Source organism: Callithrix jacchus, chromosome X (genome assembly GCF_049354715.1).
Source record: "Callithrix jacchus isolate 240 chromosome X, calJac240_pri, whole genome shotgun sequence".
NCBI classification, from domain to species: domain Eukaryota; kingdom Metazoa; phylum Chordata; class Mammalia; order Primates; family Cebidae; genus Callithrix; species Callithrix jacchus.
This window is the reverse complement of record NC_133524.1, coordinates 101,287,018-101,310,830: the sequence shown is the minus strand read 5'-3', so window position 1 is coordinate 101,310,830 and position 23,813 is coordinate 101,287,018. Positions and strand designations below refer to the sequence as shown.

Here is a 23,813-nt window from a genome sequence, read left to right as displayed (position 1 = left end):
GGATTTCTGTGATTATAGAATTCTACATATCCTAATTGTAGAAAATTTGAAAGCTACATAACTGAACTAAATAGTATCTATTGCTACTCTTAGTGTGTATATATATGCACATTTAAATGCATGGGTTTTAGAGTGAGACTGGCTGGATTCTCACCCCAGAACAGCCATTTCAATAGCTGTGGGACTTTAGACAAATTACTGAACTCTATGTCTCAGTTTCCTCATCTAAAAATTATAATTAAAAATACCACCTGTATCCCAGCAAAATAGATTATATGAAATGAGTTAATACATATAAAGATGTGCTTGGGATAGAACCCAGAATATAATTAGTCTCCATTAAATGTTAGCTATCGTTGTTTGTGTCGTAATCCTTAGTCTACATTCTGTGTCACAACTACCCATTATTAGGGGGGCACTAAATAAGACCTAGGAAATAGACATTAGGGAAATGGACTTCTACATTTCCTAGGAAGCTTAAAGTAGATATTTCACCAAAGGACATCCGGGCTCTGATCTGGTTTTCTTTCCCCAAAATGAGGATATGACCTTTCTCATTCCAAGTTTGGTTCAAGAACCAGGAGAGCTGGTAGTTCTAAACCTCCCCTTAAATGGAAATATGGTGACATAGATGCTGAGTATTAGAAAACTAATGGTGTATGGGGGAAAGTCAGCTGTATGTTTGGATCTGGCAAGACCATTCCCTGCACAAATTGTGGCACTAACAGCTGTAAATCTATAGAGAACTAGGGAGCAGGGCAAGTTCGTGTCAAGATATGTGGCATCTGCCCCTATCTTATGAGGTTTTATCCTTGTCTAATTAAGGCAGAAAATTACATGGTCCTTTCCCCATATTCCACAGTCCATATTTCTCTAATAACACTTGAATAACTGTATCTATGTATAGGATATATATATATAATATGCTTGTAATATAAAAAATAAGAGTTCAAATAACACCTTATTATTTGTGGGTGGTTAGCTGATGGAAAGTTATATTTTTGAGCTAATATTGACCTTTACATATTAAATATTATAATTATTTGATTCACTTTATCATTATTATGTTTTATCCATATACATTTTCTATGTTTATATAAAATGCTCTTTTGATTTTTCTTATTGCTTTATTATTAGAAAGTCTTTCTCCCAGGTTACTTTTATTATATTTTAGTATATACTTTTTTTTTACTTTTAACACTTGAATTTTTCTGAAGTTCACATTTAACTTTGACTAGCTTATCTTATAAGCATAGTTACTGTCACTGTGCTTTAAGCATTTGAGTATTGAGTACCCTAAGCATTTTACATACATTATATCACATATGCTTGTATTATTCTCACTATAAATAATTTAAAGCATGAGCTGATTTTTTAAAGAAAATTCGAAGTCCTTCCATCTATAATTAACATTTCAGTGAAAAACTTTCTACACATTTCATATGCTTATATGTACATATAAATGTACAGAAATACATGAACAAGTGAAAAAAATGAATTATGCTGTTTTGTAAGGTACCTTTCCCATTAAATTGAATTTATGGATATATTTCCCTATCAATAAATGTAGGCCTGCATTATCTTTAATGTGTCCAAGTAATAGCTTAAAATTATACATCCCAATGTACCTAGTCAATCCACTATTAGAGCCACTTATGTTGTTTTCAAAGCTTTGCCAGTATAAATGACACATTAATGAAAAACCTGTGTATACATGTTTTAGTACTTGCATTTATCTTCTTAGAATAAATTCATAGTGAAATTGCTAAATCACAGAAGGTGTTTTACATTTTTATACAGATTGCCAACCCAACCTTTGGAAATGGATCAATTTAAACAGTACGTTGGACCATCCATATCCCTACAGGTTTGCTGACATCATGTTTTACATTGGTTTTTGAAGGCTTCTTAATCTGTGAACACTATTTGTTTTTATTTGTAAAGGGAGTTTGGTATTCCCTTTTGGTGAGTATTCTGTTCATGAATTTTCCCCATTTTTCTATTAGATTTATTTTATAATTGATATGTAGAAGTTCTTTTATATTAAGAATATCTATCCATTGTTATGTGTCACAGATATTTTTCTAGTTTTTTTAATTAACCTTGATTATGGTATTTTTTTAACCATACAAGACTTTTTTGAAGGTTATATGCAACAATCTTTGCCTTTAAGCCTTCAGCATTTATAAAATGATTAGAAAAATCTTCTCCATCTCAAGACTGTAAAAATATTATAAAATAAAATGTGAAAATATAACTATAAATTTTTAAATAATATAAAACATCTTTGAGTGTCTTTATATTTTTTACATTTAAATCTTTGAGACAGCTGGAATTAACTTTGGTTTAAATAGTGAGTATAGATGTAGCTTTATTAAATTTCCCCTCAATGACCAGCTCTGTTGTCCTAATCACATTTATTGAAAAATCTATCTTTTCCCCCACACCCATGGATTTTAAATGCTTCTTTTTCATTTCTTAAAATCCATAGTATACTTGAGATTATTTCTTTGGACACTGTTCTGTTACAGTAATATGTCTGATCCTACACAAGTACTGCAATATTTTAATCACTGTAATTTCCAATACAAGTTATATGTGATAGGTCAAATTCTTTATAATTTTTTCTTTCTCAGATTTTTATCTGGAATTTATTTTGGTGTTTGATGTGACACAAATATCTAATTTGTCTTCCAAGCAGAGTCAAAGTGATTCCTGCAATGTTACTAATTTGTGTTCTGAGAAGGAAGAAAAGTAGCAGCACTATGGCACTGGGAATTCTGCATAAACCCATGAAAGCAGTCACCTTTGTGAACATGTTTTTGGTGGAAACAGGTGTGAACCCTTGTTGTATAATAGTGCTGTCCAATAGAACTTTCTGTGGTGAAGGGAATACTCTATAGCTGTACTATCCAATATGGTGTTCACTGACAACATGTGGCTATCAAGTACTTGAAATGTGGCTAGGTGACCAAGGAACTGAATTTTTTAGTCTTATCTAATTGTCATCAGTTTAAATTTATACAACCACATATTTATTGGATAGAACACTTCTAGAGCATAGCTGTTTTAAAAATCAGTACCCTATATTATACTGCTTCATGACATTATTGGCAAATAATAGATTTGGCAATTTCCTATTTGGCCTAAAACTATCATTTACATAGTAAAATGCTAAGGCTAACACTGAGATCTCAAAGGCAGCTCAACTAAATAAGTATGTAACAGATGCCTCCTATACCCTTCGCACTCTGCAGAATAAAAGCCTTACAAAAGTTTAAAATTGAGTAGAGGAGATAAAGGGATACACAATTAACAATGGTTGTAGAACAAAGTAAATATCATAAAAGAGGGATCAACAATGTGCCAAGACAGTTACTAAAAGGGAGATATTGCTGAGCATAGTGGTTCTTACTGTAATCCCAGTACTTTGGAAGGCCAAGGCAGGCAGATGGCTTGAGCCCAGAGTTCAAGACCAGCGTGGCAACATGACAAAACCGTATCTCTATAAAAACATACAAAATTTAGCCTGGGCATGGTGGTGTGCACCTGTAGTCCCAGCTACTGGGGGCTGGGGACCTAGGCGAGAGGACTGATTGAGCCTAGGAGGTTAAGGCTGCAGTGAGCTGTGATCACACCACTGCACTCCAGCCTGGGTGACTGAGTGAGGCCCTGTCTAAAAGAAATGAAAGAAAAAGAAAAGGGACAGATTATTTTGGCTATGAGGCATGAGAAATAAATTAGGGAGGGATGCATTAAGCTGTTTCTTGAATATAATTTGTTTTCAACAGGCAGAGAAGTAGAGATGGAAATTGGGAAGGAAAATACTCCAGGAAAAAAATATGGCATAAGAAAGGGCACAAAAGATATGTAACAAAGGTTATAACTGGATAATGGTGAGTGGTCCAGTCTGGCTAGATCATATGAACAGCAATGTAGTGAGAAATATGGCTTACTAGGTAGATTTAGGCTAAATATTAAAGGGCCTTAAACTTCTAGCCAAAGAATTTGGACTTGACTTTGCAGCTAGTGAGAAGAAAATAAAATCCCTTTAGTCTAGTGTCATCCAAATCAGGACCCAAGAGCAATAATAGCTTTTTTGTATCAAGAAAACAAAGTTTCCTAACTTGGACAGATCACCTATCTCACAAATAATTACAAACATTAAGCAAGGTAAAGAAAGGGGAAGGGCTTTCAACAAAGTATAAAGCAAGCACAACATAAATGTTAAAAACATATAACATAATACAATGATCTGGATGATTCCTAGAGTGACACACACCCAAGGAAACCAGAGCAAAATGACCTATTTGGGCATAGCAATAGACTGCTAACAAATAAAAGACTACAAAGCACAGTTCTAATAATTTTTAAAAGGTATAATTTCAGCAGGCAAATTGATAGGAAACAACACACTATTCGAATACCTTGATGTTGAAAGGTTGATAATGGACTTTCTGGGTTAATGGAAACAAATGTCCCAAATATGATGTTTGAGCTCCCACCAAATGATTGGCCATGCTGTGTACTCAACTGCAATGGTAGAGAAGTTCCTTTATTAGTGTGTTCTCACACTAATAATAATGACATACCCAAGACTGGATAATTAATAAAAGAAAGAGGTTTAATGGACTCACAGTTCCACATGGCTGAGGAGGCCTGACAATGATGATAGAAGGCAAAGGAGAAGCAAAGTCATGTCTTACACGGTGGCAGGCAAGAGAGCTTGTGCAGGAGAATTCCCATTTATAAAACTAACAGATCTTGTGAGACTTATTCACTACCACAAGAACAGTAGGGAGAAACCATGCCCACACTTTGATTATCTCCACCTGGCCCCGCCATTGACACGTGGGAATTATTACAATTAAAGGTCTGATTTTGGTGGGGACACAGCCAAACTATATCACTTCCTAAGGTTACAATGCAACTTATTTAATGTATCAGCCAACTCAAATGGTTAGAAATTTTTTTAGGTTCAATAACAATCTGTATTACTTAACAACTACTAAGTATCTAACACTTTTTTTTTCTTTTTTATTGCATTTTAGGTTTTGGGGTACATGTGCAGAATGTGCAAAATAGTTGTATAGGTACACACATGGCAGTGTGTTTTGCTGCCTTCCTGCTCTTCACCCACATTTGGCATTTCTCCCAAGGCTATCCCTCCTCAGCTCTCCACCCCCGCTGTCCCTCCCCATTCCCCCCAATAGACCCCAATGTGTACTACTCCCTTCCCTGTGTCCATGTGTTCTCATTTTTCCTCACCCGCCTATGAGTGAGAACATATGGTATTTCATTTTCTGTTCTTGTGTCAGTTTGCTGAGGATGATGTTCTCCAGATTCATCCATGTCCCTGCAATGGACACCAACTCATCATTTTTGATTGCTGCATAGTATTCCATGGTGATAAGCAACTTCAGCAAAGTCTCAGGATATAAAATCAATGTGCAAAAATCACAAGCATTCCTATACACCAATAACAGACTTAAAGAAAGCCAAATCAAGAAAGAACAAAAATTCACAACTGCTACAAAAAGAATAAAATACCTTGGAACACAACTTACAAGGAACATAAGGGACTTCTTCAAGGAAAACTACAAACCACTGCTCAACGAAATCAGAGAGGACACAAACAGATGGAGAAACATTCCATGCTCATGGTTGGGAAGAATTAATATTGTGAAAATGGCTATACTGCCCAAAGTAATTTACAGAATCAACGCTATCCCCATCAAGCTACCATTGACTTTCTTCACAGAACTGGAAAAAAACCACCATGAACTTCATATGGAACCAAAAGAGAGCCTGCATAGCCAAGTCAATTCTAAGCAAAAAGAACACAGCAGGGGGCATCACACTACCAGATTTCAAACTATACTACAAGGCTACAGTAATCAAATCAGCATGGTACTGGCACCAAAACAGAGATATAGACCAATGGAACAGAACAGAGGCATCAAAGGCAACACAATATATCTACAACCATACAATCTTTAATAAACCTGACAAAAACAAGCAATGGGGAAAGGATTCCCTGTTTAATAAATGGTGTTGGGAAAACTGGCTAGCCATGTGCAGAAAGCAGAAACTGGACCCCTTCCTGACACCTTACACTAAAATTAACTCCAGATGGATTAAAGACTTAAACATAAGACCTGGCACCATAAAAACCCTAGAAGAAAATCTAGGCAAAACCATTCAGGACATAGGAGTAGGCAAGGACTTCATGAACAAAACACCAAAAGCATTGGCAACAAAAGCCAAAATAGACAAATGGGACCTAACCAAACTCCACAGCTTCTGCACAGCAAAAGAAACAGTCACTAGAGTGAATGGGCAACCAACAGAAAGGGAAAAAAATCTTTGCAGTTTACCCATCTGACAAAGGGTTGATATCCAGAATTTACAAAGAACTCAAACAGATTTACAGGAAAAAAACAAACAAGCCCATTCAAAAATGGGCAAAGGATATGAACAGACACTTTACAAAAGAAGACATACATGAGGCCAACAAACATATGAAAAAATGCTCATCATCACTGGTCATTAGAGAGATGCAAATCAAAACCACATTGAGATACCATCTCACGCCAGTTAGAATGGCGATCATTAAAAAATCTGGAGACAACAGATGCTGGAGAGGATGTGGAGAAATAGGAACACTTTTACACTGTTGGTGGGAGTGTAAATTAGTTCAACCTTTGTGGAAGACAGTGTGGCAATTCCTCAAGGCCTTAGAAATAGAAATTCCAATTGACACAGCAATCCCGTTACTGGGTATATATCCAAAGAACTATAAATCGTTCTACTATAAGGACACATGCACACGAATGTTCATTGCAGCACTGTTTACAATAGCAAAGACCTGGAACCAACCGAAATGCCCATCGATGATAGACTGGACTGGGAAAATGTATCTAACACTTTTAAATGAAGAACGGAATGAGCTACAGGAGGATTAATCTTAACATGTAGCATATACTGAATTGGAGAGCAGATCAAAGAGCAAGAAAAGGCTTTTGTAGCAGACCAGATCAAGAATTTAGAAGACCTAACTGCAAGCGGTAGCAGTACAAATGCAAAGGAGAAAACCTATTCCAGAGACAGAATTTAGGGCATTTAATAAAAGACAGGATGCACAAGGTAGTGATGGATGAGGAACATAGGAGCAGTCACAGATGAATGAGATCAGAAGTGCTAGGGTTAGAGAATGAGGACCTTATTAAACGAAAGACAAAAAAAAAACAAAAGTTTGCTGGGGGAAAATGTCAAATCAGTGATTGAATACATTTTTATGCCAACAGAACAACCAAATAGAGAAATCAAGCAAACCAAGTAAAAAGCAATTTTAAACTCAAGAGAGAAGCCAAGGTAATCTCACGAAGCTGTGAGATTAATGGGAAAAATTAAGCAGGGCGGCTACTAAATCTAGGCTCCTTGGCACAGAGAATATGTATTTACATCATTTGGATAGTTTCAGACATGGTTTGGAACCAAACCATGTGTCTGGGGAGGCCCAAAAGAAACTGGCTTACAGTGGACTCACTCTAGTGCCTCTGATCTCATTAGGAGCCAGCTCAAAGTGAACCAGACCAAAAAGGGGTAGCTTTGGCCAGATGGATCCACGTGTTACATCTTCGTATCAGGGCTTACGTTAGACGTTGCCCAGACTGATCTCAAACTCCTGTGCTCAAGTGATCCTCCTGCCTCGGTCTCCCAAAGTGCTGGGATTACAGATGTGAGCCACCATGCCCGGCCTGGACAGACACAATTTATTTTGGCAAATTCCGTGGTACTCGCAGCTCCAAGTCTAAACGTCATGACAGACTTATTTTCAAGTCCTAGCTCAGGATAATTAAAGCACATATTGCATATTCCACATTTATCTTTCTCTACCAAGTTGGCTCCAATCAGAGCTCCCTGACGTAGGATCAAGGGACGGTTCTCAGAGATTAAAAGTCGTGAGTTTCTGGCTTCAGCTAGAAACCAGCCCTGAAAAAATCCTATTAGTCCACACCTTCAGGTTTGGCAATGATTTTTCTTTTATATATTATTAGTGAAGACCTCAGACTTGGGACTTTTTATCTCTTCTACTTGATTACAGCGCATTTTCACTCAAAGAGGTTATGGTACTTCTCAAATGAAGAAAGCAGTGAGTACATTTATCTTCCAACAGTCCCAGCTGTAATCATTACTGTTGCAGTTACAGGAAATTTCCAAATACAAAGGATAAATGTATGTTCCCCTTTGGTTTCATCATAGTAGTACAACCTGTGACAGAACCTACTCAGGCCATCACATTGCACGGTGATTATTTTATTTAAGGCACAGATGTGAAAACAAAATTCTGTTTTACCAAGTATATGATCATTTCAACCATATTTTAACTCATTTCACTTTTCCAATCTTTCCCCTTCTTCCCAAATAGCAAATGTTTTGCAGTGAGCCACTTCAATAAACTACGGAATCCAATGTATTTGATAAAGTGAAGTTTACTGTTTTAAACAAAACTGGAATAGTCACTTCGTAATTCATCTTTTTTATATAGTCAGATTCTTTACAGCATGTCCTTTTAAAGCTAAATAAAATTTCAATGGGCTTTGCAGCTATGAAGACATGTTCCAGGTGGTTATAAGGGGCTGTTCCCCAGGTTACTGTCAGTTCACCCTAGTAAGCAGCATATGCATGTATGGACTCTATTGCCAGTTATTGGCAAACAAGAATGTTCTACACCATATAGGAACTATTTCTCAGAAAATAAATGCATAAACCAAGATTCAGACTCAATTTTACCTGTAAATGCCTCAGTCCCGCGGCACCCTGATATCCACCACCCCTGACCAGCGCCTTTAGCCTTTGCACAGAGAGGTCATAGTGGCAGAAGCCCTGCAGAAACTAAAAATGGCTGGATTGCTCAACCTGACTTAAGACTGGCTAGATATCAGATAGGGCAGCAGAGGGTATTCCACAAAGCCCGATTTAAATCCTCAACTCTTTTGCTCTAAAGGTCTGGCCTTGGCCTATAAAGCAGAAGCAGAAAGGGCCTCGGCTTTCTGTCACTGAGGCGGCTTTGGTGGCAACTTACCCCTGCCGACCAGCGGGGGTTAGAGTGGCCAAACCAGGAGCCTTTGATGCCGCAGCCCTTTATCCACATTTAAACGCTATTTAAATCACCTGCTTCCACCGCGGTAATTGCGGGCTGTCTAACCCAGGGCAGCCCTCAAATTGGAGAGCTAACTGTAAGCAGGTGGCTCAAAACTGGAATCACCGCATCGGGTCCAGCAGCTGCGCGGTGCGACTGTACTAGTCTTATAGGAGGGGTTGCTCCGCGGAGGAGAGGGATAGAAGGGATGCAAGTGGCGAAGATAGGCACTTATGCTGATGCCTGGGCTCAGGAAAACTTGAGAATTTCACCTTCCCTAGGTCCCAGGGTAGTTGCCCAATTTCTATATTTGGGGAAACTGGAAGCATGGAGAAGAGCGCGATCTGTGTGGCAAGAAGGGGTGGAAGCCTATACGTATCCAAGACCCTGCTGGCAAAGAGCCCAGTGGTACAACAATGCATGCATACTACTATCCCCAAATCATCTGCTTCCATGGCGGATAATTGTGGGCTGACTAGCCCGGGGCAGCGGCAAATTAGAGAGTTCACACCCTAAGGGGTGGCTCAGAGATAAGCCAACACCAATGAACCCCAGTCCCAGACATTTGGCCTGAAAACTTAACTCCTTCCTTCCCACGGGCTCTGTAACTGAGGTAGTCTTCCTGAGCTGTAGGAAGCCCAGCCCGCCGAACTTGCAGGCTCAAAGACATGCCCTTCCCTCCCTCTCTCCTACTGCCTTCTGTCTGTTCCCAGCTGTGCCTCATGTATAATAATCTAAATAATCTACAGCTTGGTTCCCCTGGCCAAGAAAAGAAAGGATTCCTTCTTGGAAGTCTACACAAGATGCGACTGAATGTAGTGGTGGTGGGCAGGTCCTGCTTCCTTGTTCGGGGACAAGATACTCCTAAATAGACTCCCCCTTAAAAAAAAACACACATCCGTGGTAGGCTCTAGAGTAGCTTTCAGCTGAGAAGTACTTTCCAGAACTTCTGTGCAGTCACAACTTTTGTGGGTAGCAAGGGGAAAACCTTAAATACTTGTTTACTAATGTCTCTCCCTAAGTCCTTGGGTGGCACAGATGGCGAGGAGATGGCTGCCGAGACCAGGAGAAACCCCTGAAGCAGAGACTTGTTATAATACACATTTCCCTTGCTAGGGTCTCCTTGCCAAAGCATTTTTCTTAAACGTCTGACAGTGACAGATCAAGCTGTTTGCTCCAATCCTGGGCCCAGAGAGGAAAGGCGAGCCACTCGTGAGTGGCTATGACTACTTTCCCACTCCAGGGTTCCTTCACAAGGAGTCTGAAGCGCAACTTGGCGCGGGCAGATCGTCATGCCTGAGTAGCAGTGGGAACCTGGGAAACCCACTCAATGGGATATTGGGGATTCTTGCGGGAAGAGGAAAGGGGGAGTCTCGGGAACCGCAGGGAAGTACCTTTAGGCTCTCAGGGCAGGATCACAGAGATGGCCCCAGATATCCAGCGATCTCCCCTGTCTAGTGCTTAGTGGGAATCCCCAGAAGCTGCAGCGCATTGCTGGGGAACCCCTTGCTGCTCCAGCCAGGAGCCTCCTTGAGCCTCTTCCCAGCTCCGGTTGCTCTCTCAGCTGCGGGCAGAAATGTGGGCAGTCAGAAGCGCCCAGCTGGAAATTGCCTTCCAGGCTGCAGAGCCCGCGCACCAGCCACAGAGAGACAAAGATCCCGCCGAGAAAACGCAACGCACGGGCTCGCGGGCACCTGATGGACAGCTCACGCTCCTCCCAGGTGAAGAGCCCCTGACGCTGGGAGTTCTATTCCCTAAACTTTCTGGTAAGGCTAAAGGAAGAGAAAACAAACAGGCAAGTTTCCAGGCGTGGAGACCAAAGCTGCAGGAGAGATACAGCCTCGGTTGGCTGCGGCCTGCCCTGCTGCCACCTGAGAGCGCTGCGCGTTCTCCCCTGGCCCTTGCCAGTCAACTCTCCAGTTCTGCGAGCGGGCATTACCTGAGTCTTGCAAAACAGCCGACAGAACGTCCAGCAGGTCTTAGACGCGTAGTTCCATGTCCAGGACGAGATGGCAAGCCGGGTTCTGGAGAGCACTGGCTCGGACTTCCCAGGTAGTCCGAGTGGCTACCCAACAACTAGCGGTGCTGGAGGGGACGCGAGGAAGACTGCGTCTCCCCAAACAGCGGACAGTACAGCCCTGCCTGTTTTCACTACTCCCTGTCTTTACCAAAGAGAATGCCAGGAAACTTCCCCCCGGCCAGGGAGAATTTCTAGAGTTCAACAGAGCTTCTGTGGACTTTGCGGAGAGCTTGAAAGGGAGAGGTTAAGGAGGGTTTTTAAATCACTCAGCTCCGTAGTTAGAATGGCAGGTGCTGCCTCTCTCTCTCAGTGACTAGACTCTCCTAAGTCTCCTTCCACCCAGACGCTTCTTTTTGAGCGACTTCGCTTCGGAGCAGCCTTGCTCCAGCAACACCTTGCCTGGGCCAAGCGGTGCACGCCGGGACGCGGGTGCCTCAGCCTGTGGCCCTCGCGCCTCCTGCGAGGTACACACACTCCAGAAGGCGACAGCTGCCCTGTCGCCCTGACAGAGGCTTAGGCTACAGATGCAAACTCTGCCTGCCCACTTCCCTCCCTCCTGTTCCCTGCTCCAGTCTTTCCCGGGAACCCTACAGCCAGTGCGCAAGAGCCCACAAGTCTCTCTTAGCTCCAAAAGAGGGAGGGGATCCTGGAAAGTGAGCCCCAGGCTCGCCTCACATCCTGCCACAGCTGCTGCCGCCTCCAAAATATGCCTGGATTGGAAGTGGGAGGGTAGTAGAAGTCACCGAGAGCTGCGTTTTCGTTGCTAACAGTTTGGTGCCTCCTGGCTGACTGATTGCACCGGGGAGGAGGTGGGAATTAGAGAGAAGCGCTCTGGCACGTCACGAAAAGAGCTGCTTCTGCTCCTCCTCCTCTTCCACACCCCTTTAGATTTGGGAGCCCGGGGAGGAGAGGCAGATTGAGAAAGGATGCCAACCCCAAGTCCCCCATCCCCTGGTTTAAAAAAAAATAGCGCTTCCCTTTTACCTTTCTCCGGAGAATGAAAGCGTGTCCCGGCAGCGCCGTCTAGCGTCCGTACCATAGTAGACCGGCGTACAGGATTGGGGCGAGCGCTCAGATGAGTGCAGGTATGGAAAGCCACTAAAAGTTTTTCGGCTTTTCTGGTCTACAGTTCCAGCCACTGAACAGGTATCCAGTTTAGTCAGGAGTTGACCTGCTTGATTCCCTGCAGACTGGAACTTGCTTGTAAAGACGCAAGCGGCCTAGTTTTTCTTAAGAGTAGAGCTTTACGGGACCGGAGAGAACTCTTCTTTTCCACCCCTCCCACCTATAAGATCCTTAAGTCTCAGGGTTCTCCAGCCCTGCCAATCATGGGGCAGGAAGGTAATGTCCTGGGACGCGGTGAAGGCCTTGAGCTAGAATCCTGTCCTCAATCATTCTGCCATGCTCCAGGGGCTCGCCAACCATGCATCTGACCACCTGCTCTCCAAAGTCATGCAACCCAGGAACCCCTCTTTTTAAGCGACACAGGGTAGAGGGACTATGACCCAGGACCAGCAGCGTTTCTAGATTGCAGAGTTTAAGCGTCCCGTTGCCGCTCCAGGTGTCTTCCCAGAGTGTTTCGCTGGGCTCTCGGGCGCCGCGCTGATTAACACACTTTACAGGATTGCTCATTTAACGGGTCAGTTGAGCGCTGTTCGCCAGCATTTGCCGCTGCGCTGAGCTCCTATTAATTTGTCTTTCTATGAGCTTTCTCCGGCTGTTCTCCCGAGGCTGTTCCATCGCTTCTGCATTAGCCACAGGGAGTGAGCCAGAGTTGGATACAGGGCCGAGGAGGGAGAACTGAGCGTATGGTAGGTACAAGGCGCGCAGCGCAGACTCGCGCCTTTCCACTCCACTTCTTTGGCCGCTTGGCCTCGGTCCACCTTCCACACAACTTTTAAGACTGGAGCCTGTGCATAATTAAGGTTATTCTCCCTTTCTCGCCTCTCTTGCCAAGTTTATACACTCTTCCCCTGTGGACCATCTCTTTCGACAAAACCAGCAAAACCCCAACCCCCATCCTGGAAAACCTCTGCAATTGGGGTTAAGTCGGGGATCTAGAGAGAACGAGTGTGAAAGGAAAGGTCCTTTTGGCGGGAGCCAATACCAAGCTATCCTCCTGGTTTTCGTTGTTTATATGCATGGGAGGGGGGAAATGAGCTGTATTTTTGAAACAGAAAATGTCCTGCCATTTCTGCTTCTGTTTTTTTAACAGTTTGTTTTCAGATAAAAGTCCATTCTTTTGGGACTTTTTTGTTCTGTGTGTGTGTGAGCATACTTGATTTTTTAGATTATATTTTAAGTTCTGGGGTATATGTGCAGATCGTGCAGGATTGTTACATATGTATACACATGCCATGGTGGTTTGCTGCATCCAACCCCAGTCATCTATATTAGGTATTTCTCCTAATGTTATCCCTCCACAATCCCCCCACACCCTGCTCCTCCTCCCCTAGTTCACCCCCAAACAGACCCCAGTGTGTGATGTTCCCCTCACTGTGTCCATGTGTTCTCATTGTTCAGCATACAGTTATCAGTGAGAACATGCGGTGTTTGGTTTTCTGTTCTTGTGTCAGTTTGCTGAGAATGATGGTTTCCAGTTTCAGGAGATAGCCTATTTTCCCTTCCTCCTTGACTATGGAGCTCATGCAAACTTCCCTACACTAGCCGGGTAGCCCTATACAACCTTCATCACCAGTTCTACCCAACCCCCTCCACACCTACCTTACTGTTAGCAGTCCTCAATGCCAACTGCCACGTGCTTTCAACCAGCTGGGTAAGGCAGCAACATGGGGTGGCCCCTTGGTGGAAGGACACCTCCTGGTCAAGTCTTTCCTTTCTGGTTGGATCCCTGGTACCTCCAGTCGGGCCTTTAGCATAGCACTAGCCCCCAGGCCCTGGGCCTTAGCTTACCAGCAGGGCTATCCATGGATGAGACCATTTGATCAAGCCATGGGACACTGTACTTACATTGGGGTGTTAAGGATCCAGCGGTCATAGTGAAGAGAGCTCATTCAGGATCCTAGCCAATAAGATCCCTAGGCAAATCATCAAATAGACAATACATTTAAAATATAAAACAAACCTCTTCCTATCCTATTGGTTTCTCCTTTCATCATTTTTCTACACCTAGGGTCTCGCTCTGTCACCCAGACTGAAGTCCAGTGGCACATACAACTAATTTGACCCAACTTTACTCTAATACCCAATGCCTTTATGTGTTAAGTTCTGTACCTCCCACCCTACCAAAACTTACTCCCTTCTGTACCTACCATTTTTTCAGTACTCTCTCTGCTGACAACAGTTGGTATTCTAGTCTGATTAATGCCTAACTAATATGAATAACTCTACTTTCCTGGGTTACATCACCCTTCACCAGAAACTTTAAGAATTGGGAACTTAAGACACCATGGCAAATCAATGGATTTTCTCTGAATGGGGGAGGGGCTCTTGGTATTCATCAAAGAGGGATGCTTGTTTGGCCAATCATACCAGTCCAGTTTGTGGGTTTTTTTAATTTTTTTTTATTATAATTTAAGTTTTGGGGTACATGTGCAGAACAGGCAGATTTGTTACATAGGTATACACATGCCATGGTGGTTTGCTGTATCCATCACCCCATGATCTACATTAGGTATTTCTTCTAATGCCATCCCTCCCCTAGCCCCTCCAGTCCCTGACAGGCCTCAGTGTATGATGTTCCCCTCCCTGTGTCCATATGTTTTCATTGATCAACTCCCACTTATGAGTGAGAACATGCTGTGTTTGGTTTTCTGTTCTCCTGTCAGTTTGCTGAGAATGATGGATTCCAGCTTCATTCATGTCCCTGCAAAGGACATGAACTCATCCTTTTTTATGGTTGCATGATACTCCATGGTGTATATGTGCCACATTCTCTTTATTCAGTCTATCATTGATGGTCTTTTAGGTTATTCCAAGTCTTTGCTATTGTGAACAGTGACTCAATAAATATACGTGTGCATGTGTCTTTATAATAGAATGATTTACAATCCTTTGGGTATATACCCAGTAGTGGGATTGCTGTGTCAAATGATATGTCTAGTTCTAGATCCTTGAGGAATCGCCACACTGTCTTTCACAATGGTTGAACTAATTTACACTCCTACGAACAATGTAAAAGTGTTCCTATTTCTCCACATCCTCTCCAGCATCTGTTATGTCCTGATTTTTTAATGATTGCCATTCTAACTGGTATGAGATGGTATCTCAATGTGGTTTTAATTTGCATTTCTCTAATGACCAGTGATGATGAGCTTTTTTTCGTGTTTCTTGGCTGAATAAATGTCTTCTTTTGAAAAGTGTGTGTTCATATCCTTTGGCCACTTTTTGAATGGGTTGTTTGATTTTTTTCTGGTAAATTTGTTTAAGTTCTTTGTAGATTCTTTATATTAGCCCTTTGTCAGATGGGTAGATTGCAAAAATTTTTCCTATTCTGTAGGTTGCCTGTTCACTCTAATGATAATTTATTTTCCTGTGCAGAAGCTGTTTAGTTAATTAAATCCCATTTGTCAATTTTGGCTTTTGTTGCCATTGCTTTTGGTGTTTTCATGAAGTCTTTGTCCTGAATGGTATTTCCTAGGTTTTCTTCTAGGGTTTTTATGGTTTTAAGTCTTACATTTAAGTCTTTAATCCATCTTGAGTTAATTTTTGTATAAGGTATAAGGAAGGGGTCCATGGTTTATGGTTTTTATAAAGGAGTTCAGGAAAGTAAGAATAAAGAATCTAAAAAGGAATAAGATGCCAAGAAAATGAGGAAGGAACTAGTGAACTCTTAGAAAAGTTCTAGGTGAGACCTCATGGTCTAGTACCTTGTTTCTCAGAGTGTTTTCCATGAACTAGCAGCACTTGTGACCTCGTTAGAAATGCAATCTCAGGCCCCATCCCCAGACCTACTGTTTCAAGAATTTGCACTTTACTAAGATACCCAGGTGATTTTGCATGCACATTAACATTTGAGAAGGCTTTTCAAGAAAGTCTTCCAATTCTGCCTCACCCAGTAAAGGAAAAGGAACAGTGAGTATAATAATCCCAATTGCAAATAATGAAATCTTGTCATATGATAAGCACCTAAGAATAAGGCCAGTGTCATATCTGTTTAGGGCAATTAGATCCAGTCTATTTCATGACCAAGGATGATCAAATTATGGTTAGTTCTTAGTCCCCCTACCTACAGATGGCCTTTTTGGCAAAAGTGCCCTAGGTTACATGAAGGAATTACTACTGCTGAAGAAACACATCAATTCCCATGGGCCAGTAGGGTAGAGTTAGTATCATCATCTTCCCAATAATATTAAGAACAGAATTTTACATATTTTTCCAAATCTTGGGCACTTGGTATTTTCTCATGATCAACAGTGAGAAGAGCTGATAACCATTTAGTAAGGCCAAACATTTTTTTAATGTTATCAATTGAGATAAATAGCTTTGCTTAAAAAAAAAGTAACCAAAAAATATGCCGAACTTTATTCTCTCTGCACAAGGTAAATCTCAAAGTAGCCTCTTAGTATAGTAAGGGGAGAGACCAGACTACAAACAGTTATTCTGTAACTACAGCATCCCAGGTACCTTACCTGCTTGATTTTATATCATCCATGTTCCTAGACCTGGCTGATGGCCAAAAGTACTGGTTTAGCATCTTGTTAAAGATTCCTTGGACCATGCCCCAGATCTGTTAAATCAGAATCTCAAGGAGTAGACTCCCTCAAGGGGGGAACAATTTTCTAAGCAAAATTCAAAATCCATAAACCAAAAAGAAAAAGATTGATACTTTTTACTATGTACAAATTAATTCTCCAAAAAAAACACCATACACAAAGTCAAAAGGCAAACTATAAACTGGGAGAAACTGCAATTCCTTAAACAAAGGGAAATTTTTATAAATATATAAAGGGCTCTTACAAACCAATTGGGAAAAAATCAACCCAATAGAAAAATAGGCAAATGACATGAATAGATACTACATGTTTAAACAATGCAAATGGGCATACATAAATTGAGAGGTAACTGCAATCCAGACCATAATGGCGATAGTATACAATATAGGCAAGCATGTGAATAGACCCTCTCATTCAGTTAGCTAGAATGTCTACTAGTGCAACCACACTGGAGAGCAATGTGACAACATCTATTGAAATTGTACATATATACATACTCATATATACAAATTTCTGGATGAATACTAAAGAAACTGGCAACAATGATTGTTTGTTGGAAGGGGAGGTGATTGGCAATGTGGGGGTGAAAGGCGAATGTATGTTTCATTATGTATTATGTGGTACATTTTTTTATTCTTCCTAAATCTTCACACTGTCACTATTTAAAAATTGTATATTTACATTGTTTAACTTGAGGCTTTGAGTACCTCCCATTCCACTAGAGTTGACCAAAGAAATATTAACAGACTTGATGTTAGCATCTTGGTCTCTTGGGCTTTTGCCATCCACCACTAGCCCTGGGTAGCTCCTGGTCCAATGAGAATGAGATACGTGGTATATATCTGAAAGCAACGCATAGCTTTATGCCAAGCTCAAATGAGTTCAGTTAAACCTCAATGGACTTACAGACCTGTGAGCAAGAAACATAAATATTTATTGTTATGTGCCACTTTTACCTTGTGTTGGGAGGAGGGGGTTGTTACAAAGCATTACTGTACCAATAACTAAGACAATTCACTTTACATTTAGAAATATTCGCTATGTGCATCTGTTACTTTCCATTTAACAAATGCTTCCTTTGATAAAAAAGCAACTTAATTATTTATCATTAGGACATTGATTAAATGAACTATGGAACATCCATATGATGAAATTCTATGCAACTTGAAAAGTAAATGAGGAAACTCTCTATGTACTGATATAGAAGTATCTGCAAGGTGTAGTGTTACAAGAGAAGCACAGGTTGCAGAATGACATGCTTAGGATGCTTCTATTTGTGTAAAAAAAGTTGAGAATAATAATAATATGTATTTGGTTGGAAAAATATTCATGAAATGTATCGTATTATTTACCAGTGGGGAGAGGGTGGTACTAGGTAGAGATAGAAGGGAGGTATTTCATGGAGTACTTTTTATACTTTCTTTGTTCTTCTCTGAAACCATGTAAGTACATTTCCTCTTCAAAAATAATTAACATTAATTTTAAAATACAATTTAGCTGGGTGTGGTGGCTCACGCCCATGATCCCAGTCCTTTGGGAGGCTAAAGTGGATCACTTGAGGCCAGGAGTTTGAAACCAGCCTGGGCAACATAGGGAGAGCCAGTCTGTACAAAAATAATTTAAAATTAGCTGGGCAAGGTGGCACACACCTTTGGTCCCAGCAACTTGAGAGGCCGAGGCAGGAGGATCACTTGAGTCTAGGAGTTCAAGGCCGCAGTGATACATGATTGCACCACTGCACTTCAGCCTGGTGACAGAGTGAGACCATCAAAAAATAAATGAAATAGAAACAAAATACAACTTGTTCATTTTTATATAAGCTCCTCAGGTACTGGATGAACACACAAGAAACTGACAACAGTGCTTTCTTGTAAGCAGGACCAGGAAATTTGCTATCTGGGCTGGGAGGCAAATTTAAGTTTCATTAAATACTTGTGGATTCCAATTATCAGCCAGGTTTGGGAATCACAGATTTGGTCTTTACAACAACACTGCCAGGTAAATTATTTCATCTCTTTTTCACAGTTAAGGAAACTAGAAGTTACAATTATTAAGTAACTTGCTCATGGGCTTGTCTGTCTTTTTCCCAAGCCTGCAGTTTTTCCACTTCAACATACTACCTACCCACTGGAGCACTGGAGTACACAAACTAATATATATATATATATGTGTGTGTGTGTATGTGTGTGTGTGTGTGTGTGTGTGTGTGTATACTTCAGCAATGAAAACTGACATAGAGAAGTTCAGTTTTTCAATTTAGGCCTCCTTTTTTTCTACTTTCATCATACTCTTATTTCACTGGCCAAAATGAAAAAAGCAAAAACGTGAGTGTGTGTGTGTGTGTGTGTGTGTGTGTGTGTAAAAGTTGGATTTACATCTGCCATTTTACTCTTTGCTTTCTATATGTCTCAGGTCTTTTTGTTCCACTACTCTTTGTTTACTGCTTTCTCTTGCATTAAGTAATGTTTTCTGTGCAACATTTTAATTTATGAGTTTTTCATTATATTTTTGAACTATTTCTTACTGGTTGCTCTAGGGCTTACCAAATACATCTTAACTTATGACAATATATTTCAGATTTATATTTACATAATTCCAGTGATATATAGAAATGCTAGTCCTATATAGCCCTGTTCCCTCATCTCCATTTTTGTATTATTGTCATGTATATTACATCTATGTTATAAACCCAATAATGCATTGTTATAATTATTATTGTATATAATTTTATGTCTTCTAAGGAAGCTGATAGAAGAAAGGAAAGCAAATATATATGTTATATAGTATGTATTATTAACCTTATTTACCATTTCTGGATCTCTTCATTTGTTCTCGTGGATTTGAATTACCATCTGGTGCCATGTTTCTTACTTTAATACAGTATTGTTCCTACCCACTTCATTTGTGTTGTTATTGCAAAGTATGTTACATTTCTATATGTTATAAGGCAACAACAATGATTTTATACCATTGCTTTTTAAATCAGTAAAGCTAAGAAAGAAAAATATTTTTATATTGTCTGTCAAAATTACATAATTACCTTTGTTTTTTCATGTGGATTCACATTAGAGTCAGTCCTCCATAACCATGAGTTTGACATCTGTGGATTCAACCAACCACAGATTAAAAATATTTGAGGACGCCAGGATCTGTGGCTCATGCCTGTAATCCCAGTACTTTGGAAGGCCAAGGTGGGTGGATCACCGGAGGTCAGGGGTTCCAGACCAGCCAGGCCAACGTGGTGAAACCCCATCTCTACTAAAAATACAAAATTAGCCACGCATGGTGGTGTGCTCCTGTAATCCCAGCTACTTGGGAGACTGAGGCAGGAGAATCACTTGAACCTGGGAGGCAGAGGTTGCAGTGAGCTGAGATCCCACCATGGCACTCCAGCCTGGACAACAAGAGCAAATCCCCATCTCAGAAAATAATAATAACAATAATTTGACAAAAAGAAAACAGAATTTCACTAAGTTTTAAAAACCAAAAATTGAATTTGCCATTCTCTGAGTACTACATTGAATCCTTGTGAATGAAGTGATGTACAGATATTTTATTAGGTATTACTATAACAGTAATGTAGAGATGATTTAAAGTATACAGAAGGATGTGGGTAGTTTGCATGAAACATTACATCATTTTATAACAGAGACTTGAGCATCCACAAATTTTGGTATCCTCAGGGAATCCTGGAACCAATCCTCCACAGATACCATGGCACAACTCTACGTTGTGTGGTCACTTGCTTTCATACTGAAGAATCTCAATTAGTATTTCTTATAAAGTGGCTCTTGCGACAACTCACTGTTAGTCCATCTTGGAATGTTTTCTTTTTGCCTTCATTTTGAAAGGTTGTTTTGTTGAATATGTGATTCTTGATTGATAGATTTTTCTTCTTTCTACACTTTAAATATAACATCCTGCTGCCTCTGGCCTCCATTGTTTCTGATGAAAAATCAGCTTTATCTTACTGAGATTCCTTTACTTGTTGACCATAGTTTATTTATTTAAACATATTTATTTTGACTTTTCTGAAGCCTTGTCTGTTAAATATAACAGCTTGGCCATCTACCAGGCAGTTTCTGTTGCCTGAGGTGTTATTTTTCCTGTATATGGGTAACACTCTCCGGTTTTTTCTTTTTTGCATATCTTGTAATTTTTGTTGAGAACTGGACATTTTAGGCAATCCATTGTTGTAACTCTGGATACTGATTCCCTTCTCCTCTCTCTGAGACTTATTTTTTGTTTTACTTGCTTGTCTGTGGGTAACTTAGCTAGGCTATTTTAATGAAAGCCGTTGTTCTCATAGTGTGTAGATTTTGGTGTCATTTTTCAGAGGATACCACCTTAGGCATACAGTCAGTCATCCTGGAATTATTGTGATTTTAGCAGGACTTTCTTAGTCTCTTTCCCTAAGTTCTCTGTTAGGCTGTGTGCCTTAGTATCACATACAGCTGTTATGCACCACTAATTGGGGCTGATTTCTCTATTGTTTTCAGCATTGCTTCACAGCCTAATCCTGCCAAATTTGAGCACAAGTTTTAAAGCCAGTCTCTTGAGGTTTGTTCTGACCCCAAGCTGATTCTTTTTAGCTGTGCCTTTCCTTGCTTTTCCCTAGTGAACTAGCAATACTATGGTTTCACTTGCTGTTCTTTTTTGTTTTTTAATTGTACTTTAGACTCTGGGGTACATGTGCAGATCATGCAGGATTGTTGCATAGGTACATACATGGCAATGTGGTTTGCTGCCTCCATCTCCACGTCACCTATATCTGGCATTTGACCCCATGTTATCCCTCCCCAACCTCCCTACCCCACGCTGTCCCTCCCCTAGTCCCCACATCCTCTGTGTGTGATGCTCCCTTCCCTGTGTCCATGTGTTCTCATTGTTTAAAACCCACCTATGAGTGAGAACATTCAGTGTTTGATTTTCTGATTCATCCATGTCCCTACAAAGGACACAAGCTCATCGTTTTTTGTGGCTGCATGGTATTCCATGGTGTATATGTGCCACGTTTTCCTTGTCCATTCTATCATCGATGGGCATTTGGGTTGGTTCCAGGTCTTTGCTATTGTAAACAGTGCTGCAATAAACATATGTCTGCATGTGTCTTATAACAGAATGATTTATAATCCATTGGATATACACCCAGTAATGGGATTGCTAGGTCAAATGGGATTTCTATTTCTAGGTCCTTGAGGAATCACCACACTGTCTTCCACAGTGGTTGAACTAATTTACACTCCCACCAACAGTGTAAAAGTGTTCCTGTTTCTCCACATGCTCTCCAGCATCTGTTGTCTCCAGATATTTTTAGTGATCACCATTCTAACTGGCATGAGATGGTATCTCAATGTGATTTTCATCTGCATTTCTCTAATTATCAGTGATGCTGAGCATTTTTTCATATGTTTGTTGGCCTGAAATATGTCTTCTTTTGAAAAGTGTCTGTTCATGTCCTTTGCCCACTTTTGAATGTTTTTTTTTCTTGTAAATCTGTTTTAGTTCTTTGTTGATTCTAGATATTAGCCCTTTGTCAGATGGGTAGATTGCAAAATCAGGCAAGAAAAATAAATAAAGCGTATTCATTAGGAAAGGAGGAAGTCACTTGCTGTTCTTAATTAAAAGGAGCTACCAGCCTCCTATTTGTTAACTATGAAAATCTCCATTGTTTTATTAAAGAGTGCCTTTAGGCTTGAACTTCTCACACTCTGCTTCAATAAAGTCAGTTCCTTTTGGGAAAACTTCAGAAATTTCTGTTCTTATGTACTGTCTCTCCATAGGAGCAAAATCTCTGAGCCATACTCCGAGCACTGGGCAGGAGTGGTAGCTTCTGATCTTCTCAGCTTGTCTCTCCCAGCATGGAACCTCTGCCCTACAAGTGATTTAGAGCAAGGGTGGCTGCATCTCCAGTAGTCTAATTTTCCTATGCCTTGTGTAGAGTTTCTACCCTATGAATGGGGGTTGAATGAAGGAAGGGCTCCCTCCATCTCTCAGCCACACACCAGGAATTCAGATTTTAAACTCCAAATTGGATCAGATAACAAATGCTGGTGTCCTGCCCCTCCCAGTAAGAGCTGAGGAGAGACAGAGTCCCAATTTCTTGGCCACACTCACCTGGAGTAAAGCTTCTATCTAGTTTAGCTGAAGTGGGTCATTAATCGAGTTTCATGAATTCTAACTGTTCTGAGTTTTAGATTTTTTTGAATAAATATTTCTTTACTTGCTGTATGCCCTTAGGACAATTTTCAGATTTATTTATTTTTGGCTTTAGTTTTTATTACTTATATTTGCTTCACTAAGGATTGGATCTGTGGAGCTCCTCATGCCACTGTCCCAGAAGTAGAACTCTTAAATGAGCTTTTAAAATTAAGTTGTGAAAGGGGTATAAACTGATATTGTTTGGCTCTGTGTCATCACCAAAATCTCATCTCGAATTGTAATCCTCATGTGTCAAGGGAGGGACCCTGTAAGCCCCACATGTTGAGGGAGGGAAGTGATTTGATTATGGGGGCAGTTCTCCCATGCTGTTCTCGTGATAGTGAGTTCTCACAAGATTTTATGGTTTTAAAAGTGGCAGTTTTCCCTGTGAGTTCTCTCTCTCCTGCCACCAAATAAGAAGTGCATTGCTTCCCCTTTGCCTTGCACCATGATTGCAAGTTTCCTGAGGCCTCCCAAGCCATGTGGAACTGTGAGTCAATTAAACCTCTTTCCTTTATAAACTACCCGGTCCCAGGTATTTCTTCATAACAGCATGAAAATGGACTAATACAATAACAATACAAGCCCTGTCCTTAGGAAGCAAATATTTACCAGAAGCAAGAAAAAAACTCACAGGTCATCACAGCACAGGTGAAAATTCAGTAAGTTCACTTTGAAGAGAAGAAATTGTTGTGGAAAGTCACAGGAGGGAAAGACAATGTTGGGAGGAACCAGAAAAGGCTTCATGAAAGAGGTGACATCTCAGGGTGGC

The 23,813-nt window shown here is 40.7% G+C and overlaps 1 protein-coding gene across 1 annotated transcript in view; it reads right to left on the bottom strand.

Moving 5' to 3' along the window:
* IL1RAPL2 (interleukin 1 receptor accessory protein like 2) overlaps positions 1–11,956 on the bottom strand; it is a 1,167,415-nt gene extending 1,155,459 nt beyond the window's left edge. The window contains exon 1 of the mRNA XM_017968450.4: positions 11,085–11,956. The gene's annotated coding sequence lies outside the window, so the exon portion shown is untranslated. The remainder of the gene's footprint in view (positions 1–11,084) is intronic.
* Between the last annotated feature and the right edge of the window lie 11,857 nt (positions 11,957–23,813).